Source organism: Varanus komodoensis, unplaced genomic scaffold (assembly GCF_004798865.1).
Source record: "Varanus komodoensis strain SLA01 unplaced genomic scaffold, ASM479886v1 scaffold1, whole genome shotgun sequence".
In the NCBI taxonomy this organism is placed as follows: Eukaryota; Metazoa; Chordata; class Lepidosauria; order Squamata; family Varanidae; genus Varanus; species Varanus komodoensis.
The window spans coordinates 131,526,729-131,533,840 of NW_025335268.1; the positions used below are offsets into that span (position 1 = coordinate 131,526,729).

At 40.3% G+C, this 7,112-nt stretch overlaps 1 long non-coding RNA gene across 1 annotated transcript; it reads left to right on the forward strand.

Moving 5' to 3' along the window:
• The first annotated feature begins 6 nt into the window (after window positions 1–6).
• On the forward strand, window positions 7–6,933 carry LOC123031634. The gene is made up of 2 exons (XR_006416342.1): window positions 7–448; window positions 4,763–6,933. It is a non-coding gene; the product is annotated as an uncharacterized LOC123031634 (long non-coding RNA).
• Window positions 6,934–7,112: the final 179 nt, after the last annotated feature.

Below are 7,112 nucleotides of genomic sequence, written 5' to 3' on the forward strand. Positions count from 1 at the left end.
TGTGTATGTCCAGGTAGCTTGTGCATGAGAGGATTCCCACTTCCTTCCATGAAGGCAATGTGGTTCCTGTCCTGAATACCTAACAAAAACCCTGGAAAACTAATGGAAATTGTCAACCGGTGGCACCGTTCATGATATTGGAGTTCATTGGACTTGTTTCTGGCAAGTAAATGTGTCCTCCTTCAATTTCATGGTTCTCTTCTTTGTCTTCTATATTTGACCTAGAAAAAAATGGGATTTTTCCAAAACACTCTGGAAATATGTTGGGAGCTTTTACTGATACTACTCCATTCAGGGATGGATCACTTTATTTTATACTTTCCAATACATCACTGGATTTTTTTTTTTTTACTTTTTCCCCTCAAGGAGCTACAGTTGGTTGTATACTTGTGATTGGTTTAGCTGGAGCTGGTGTAGCTACGAAATTCCAAGGTCAACATAAAAAGCGGTGAGTCAGCCCAGGACATGCTATATCTGGTTTCTGTAGCCTCCTTCTGATTCTGTGAAGGAGTGTGTGCTTCTGGGCTTCCCTGTGCCTTCTGCACAGCCTATGCTTTCTATTTAAATGTGCTTTGTATCCAGAAAGGGCTTGTGTTTGGTATTTGCAGCAGTTGCAATAATCCCAGCACAGAACAAACAGCATCAGGTAAAGTGTAGTTTCTCAAAAATGACTAAACTGTATTTTATTAAGTTCCCAGGATGGACATTTTGGAGTGCAAAATGGCCTGTCTTTTTTTAATATGGCCTGTCCATTCTAACACAGGCATAGCAATGTCTAATGAATATTCTTTCACTGAAATTTTTAAAATCCTTGTCAAAATGGCTACACAACAATGGGACTGCTTTTTTTTCACTTCTTGGCTTTCCAACTCAGCAGTATGATACATTTGTTGAAGAACCTTGTCTTGAAGTCATTAAGGTTCTTCAGACACTGTCATTTAATATAAACTTCTGCAGTCCTAACCTAGAGACATTAAAATAGGATTGTTCTGAGTTTCTTTCCTGCACAACTTCCTTTCTTGCTGTTTTTTGTTTTGTTCAGCGTTTTCCATGTTTGCTTGTAGCATCATATTCATGTTTTGGTATTTTTATGAAACAGGTTTACAAAACTTTGAACATTATTGTGTGTCCCTAAATTAATTCAGCAATGTTTTACTAATCACAGGTATTCAGTGCAAAAATCTCTTAACAGGATGATTACATATGATCAACATAACTTTCAAGTCATTAGCAAAGCATATTGATTTAAACTCATGGTCTTGCCTCAGGTACAGATAAATATACCTTTTTTGGGGGGGGGGAATCCTAATAGATTACACCTTAATATTTTTATCTGGAAAGTAGTCATGTGTTACTCTGCATAAATATTTGCCATGGAATGGAATCTCGATAGGATTGTATTAGAAATGTTCTTGTAGTTTCATTTTTCCAGGTAGCTGTTTGAGTTTGAGAGTGTGAAACCAGTTAACTACTTGATATTTCCTGCTTGGAACTGTTCATACTTTTAATTTTGTATTGGTCCCAATTATGATATATTCATTTGGCGATCACTGAGTAGGTTATTCAGAGTACACGGCTAAAGATTGTCCTCTGAATCCCCCCCCCCCCAGCTTTTTTGGCACATCCTCTCTTGTAATGACCCAGTGAGCTCATGGAAAAGTTTTCATGATTTGGTCCTTATGACTAACTTGGAAAATATGTAAGCAGGCCTTGATTTCAAGCATGAAAAGCCAGTGGATCATTGGAAGGGTCTATTCTGACATGCATATAATTTTGGTCTCTTACAGTGCTTGCCTTTTCCTCTCCCAGGGTTTTTTGCCTTTTATGAATTATCTAAAATAAAAATTAGTCTGATTTTAGGGTTGGACTCTCACTCAGAAAGGAGTGTCCCCACACATAAGAAAATCCATGCTGGATGTTGCCAAGGGTCCATCTGTTTCAGCATTCTGTTGACATAGTGGCCAACCAGCTATTTGTAGGATGCCCAAAAGCAAGGGAACAGCATCTTAGGGTAACAGCATCCTCCTAGCCAAGCTCCTTAGCAACTATCATGTTTGTGTTAGCAGAGGTAGCATATAGCCACCAAAAGCAGTAGTGATTGATAACCTCCTCCTCCAGGAATTTGTCCAATCCCCTTTTAAACTGGTGGCCAATACTGTATCTTACGAACATGAATCCCAATGGTTATGTGCTGTGTGAAGAAATACTTCCTTTTACCTGTTCCTGAACTACCTATTAATGTTTCATAGGTTGACCCCAAAATCTAGTAGTATGGGAGAAGAAGAAAAATCTCTCTTCACAGCATGTATACTTCTCTACACCTTTATCACAAAACCTCTTACTTGGCTTTTTATTCAGTTAAACAATCTCTGCTGTTAGCTTTTCCCTTGGGGAATTGCTCAAAGTTCAAATTTTAATTGCCCCTTTCTGCACTTTTTTCAGCTCTACAATATCCTCTTTTAAATGTAGAGACCAAACAGTATGCAGTGTGATTGTACCATAGATCTATATGGGGGCAGTATACAGATGGCAGTATTATTTTTCGATTCCTTTACTAAGTATTCTTTTACAGAGTTTGCCTTTTCACAATGGTCATGCACCAAGTTGATAGTTTCCTTGAGCTGTGCAGCACAACCCCAAGATATTTTTCTTGGTCAGTCACCACTAGCCCAGATCTCATCAGCTAATACATGAAGTTCGGATTTTTTTGGCCTAACTTGTATTTATGCTTGCTTACACTCAGCTGCATTTGCAATGTTGATGTTCATTCTTGCAGACTGGAGATAACCTTTTGGAGCCCTTTATACTTCAGGGTACATGCTGGCCTTTTTGTGAGGAGCCTATCATGAGTCAGACCCTTCCTTTCTTGCCCTAGGCTCAAAAACACCTGATAGGTCCCTTACAGTGTGTATTGTTGTTGACACTTCACAACTAACTAAACAGTACAATTCTAGAAGTCTTCTAGCAAGCTGAATGATAAGCCTCTGCTCATGTAGAGTGAGTGTTGAGCTCAAACTGGAACCTTCTCCCCAGTCCTTTCCTTTCCTTCACGCTGCAGGCTGAACCTTCAGGGTAGCCTCTGCTGGTGAGATCCACACAAGTGCTCTGAGTAGCTCATTTCCCCCGAGGCCTCATCATGGGGTCAGGGATTGGGCAAGGCACTGACTCCTTCCTGTGTCCCCTCCAGTCTTTTGCAAAACATCTCTTTTCAAACCAGGGTCAATGGCCTTGGAGTTTCAAAGGCTCTTGCCCTCCCATTGCCACTTTTTCGATGTCCTCTGCAGAATCCACTAAGATAGTTTTCCCTACTGTGCCTTCTCGCTCTGACTTGCTAGAGCAGCATCCCAAGCCAGCGGAGTGGTAGCACTGAGGGGGAGCCACAGAAAAGGGGTGCAGTAGGGGGATCTGCTATGGCATGCAGGTATCCTGCTGCTCACACAAGAAGAATGGCATGGTGTGCCACCAAGCTCTGCTTGCTCCTGTTGCCTACACAGAGGAAGTGTTCCACTGAGGCATTGCTGGAGTGGGGTGCAGCTCGTTTATGTACCCCTCTTTTGCCTGAGTCCAGCTTGGGCACCCCTCATCTTCCCTCTGAAGCAGGAGGGAAGAGTGCCTGAGCAGCTGCTTGTCATCTTGGCTGTGCTTCAGGTATGAACCCTGTTGGTGCAAGCACAGACTGTTGGATAGCTGTGGTGAACCAAATGTGGCTTGCAATTGCAGCTGTTAAAGCAAGGAGCCTCATTCTTTCCCACAGTGCCCCCGGGTTACTGCCTAGAGTCCTGAGAAGGAAGAAAGTGGTGAGTGGCACAAGAGTTAGCATGATGAGGCTGATCATCTTTCAGACACATCCACACAAAAAACCACACAGGATTTCTTATACTGTGTGAACCCAATGTTTGAGAGCAGAGCAAAAGTCCCTCTTTGTTATCTGACCTCAGTTCAAGCGAAAGGCAACACCAGTAAAAGTCTTTAAAAAAATACCTTTATTGTAGGTGTGCACCAGCAATAAAGAGTGAGCCCATTCAGCTCCCCCTCCATTCATCTAAAATATCCTATATATACATTTATTTGGTAGTGACAGGAAACATTTTAACAAAATGCATTTAACAATAACGGCAGTATGTATAAATTACTAGTAAAGAAAACATAAGAAAATAGTTATTTTGTGTAGGGTTATCTTGACTTGCTCTTCAGGTGTGCTGCTTTATACAAGTGTATGGGCTTTCTGTTAGCACAAACCCTCCACCAGACACAGCTGAATGTACTTTCTTAAGTGATATTTTCATACATGACATCCATTCAGTACCATATATATGTCTTATCTTTGATATGTGCACACAGGAAGGTCTGTGGAAATTTCATTTCTGAACAAGGAATCTCAGGGGAATTTATTGGAAAGGATCTTTTTTCTGTACTTAAGCTACACATCTTCCAGACATGTTTCTCTAGTGCTTGTATAATCCTTATGTATGTTGCATGCTTTGCATCTAATATCCTACAGTTGCTGTCATTCATCTCTCTAGTTCTGTAATTTCTGTGGTCTGATTTTCCTGGATGTTTGGAAGCAAGAGTGATTGCATTTTCTTCAGTGTGAACATTACTAACATTTCTTTCAAAAGGTCAGTACTGTGTTGTTAAATAGAATTTGTGTGCATTAATTCTTTTTGTATTAATAAAACTGAATAAGAGGAAGTCATTGCTGAAATTCATTTGAATTAAATATAGGTATGAATTTGAAATTTGACTTTTTTCCTCTTCTAAGGAAAACTGACCCTCATCCTGCCTCTTTGGAGTCTTATGCAGTCTGCAGCAAAGATCTGCCATTGGAAACAAAATAAAGCAGTCAAGATCTTCATCTGAAAGTACTGAACTTCTTCAGTAGAACTCCAGGAATTCTAGCTGTTTTTTAATTCTCAATTTTTGTTTGAGAAACAGATATGGGAATTTAGTGAAGATGTGAATGTAAAGCTTCAACAATTTTCATAGTTATAGAAATTGAACATATAATTCAAGCATGAAGCAATTTTTGGCCTTTTAAAAAGTCCTGCGCACTTGCACATATCACTTTTGTTTTGACCTGTTCTGTACATAATTTCAAGAATAAAATCTCGAATCATGAGAACTAGCGTTATCCCTGCCTGTGAAGCTGGTGTTCACTGGAGTGGAAAACCACTTTCAGTTAAAGGTACGTGAAACCAAGCAATCACATTAGGCAGGGCTAATGAAAGCAACCCCCTGCTGGCAGCCATTTTGTGAGTTCCCACAACTGTCTCATAACATTTCTCACAAATGCACTTAAAGGATATAGACCCTTCCCTTACAGTTACCCTATATCATTTAAGCAAGCATCTTATTCTGTGAACTTAAGAGTGTGGCTTCAGAGCTTTCAGATAACATAACTTGTCTGTTTTTGAAATGAAGCTTGTTAGCAAAATTCAGCCATGAAAGGAATATCTGCGGCAACAACAAAGAGAAAAGCGGGAGGATGAAACAGACTCACTTCTGTTCTGGAAGAAAAGTCCACCACTTATGGCTGGGGTCAGGAACTTTTTCAGTCTAAGGGTCAAATTTCCATCCATGACAGGTCTTGGGGGAACATGACTCATTTGTTGGTAGGGCCAACTGATTCTTACTGATTTTAAGCATGCTCAGTAAGAATTGCTCAGCAGCTTCTGCCCCCTCTCCCTATCAGGGAAAAGCTCTTACCCTTTTTGTGAGCTGTTTGGAAGTAAGTGGGTTGGGTGAAATCAAATCAGTGACAGAAAAGTAATTCTTAAAAGTATATCTTCAATGGCAGCAACTCCCTTTAGATAGAAACGGCAAACTGAAGATAATAAATTGCAGTGGGAGAGGAAAAGATTGATTTGCATGCATGCATGTGCACACTTTCTTATCCCACATCTTGCTGTGATAAGATGGCCTTCTTCCTGGAAATGAATGCTGATGAACTGTGCAGATTGAGGGGTTTTTATAATAGTGGTGTTAACCCCAGTGGATGCCCAGATCCTCTCATAGGTTTTAACTTCTACACAGAAGACCCACGTTTTGGAGTAAAGGAAAGCATTTGTCACAAGTGTATTCGCCCCCCTCTGCTGACTGATGGTGATGTTGCTGGCTAGAGGAATGCTTTGAGAACATTTGAGTAGCGGCCAACAAGATTTCAGAAGTCTAAAAGATATGTCTGGCTGAGGACAGGGCTGGGGGGTCCTTTCAGGGTAGGCAGAGATGAAGCAAGGATCACTGACCTCCCACACACAATAAAGGATTGTCTATGGTCTTTATAGTGTATAAAGACATTTATATTGCCCTCTTGCTAGAAAACACTAAAAATCACCTTTCAAGTTAGCATGCATTTGGCCTCAAAGCTTTTCTATATGTCTATTATCTCCAACCAACCTTCCCCAACCTGGTGACCTTCAGAGGCATTTGGACCACATCTCCCAAAATTCCCATCCAGCAAGGCCATTGACTGGGAATTCTGGGTGTTGCAGTCCAAATTTGTCTGGAAGGCACAAGGTTGGGGAAGGCTGTTTTAAAGAGATGTAGGGTGGCTGTCAATTCTGTACACTTCAGCATTCTCCATGATTCTCTGTGCAGAGTCTAAACTTGTTTGTTCTGGTTTAAAAATACACTGATAACAATAACATGTACTTGAGAGGAATTGTATCCTGTATGTTTCAGTTCAAAGTTTTGTATATTTTATACACAGAAAGATCAAGGGGCACTTTTAGGGCACAAAGACTTTAGTGGGAAGCAACTTGATTGTTCTACTGAAATCAGTGTGACCAAAAGTTTCTGTATGTCAGCAGTACTGAAGCCAAGCCTATTAATTTCAAGAGGGCAAGCTGCATTTATGTACTGTTATTTCTGTAAATTTCATGTTGAGCGTACACATTTGGTTAAATGAATGGAATAAAAGTTTGTATAAATTTTTCAAATGTTCAATATATTTGAATAAAAGCCACCAAACATTCTGGCTGGCTTTTTAAAATACAGTGGCACCATGGCTCATGAATTTAATCCGTTCCAGGACTCCGGTTGTGACCCAAATTGGTCATGAGCCAAGATAAATTTCCCCATAAGGTTCAATGTAAATAAGGTTAATTCGTTCT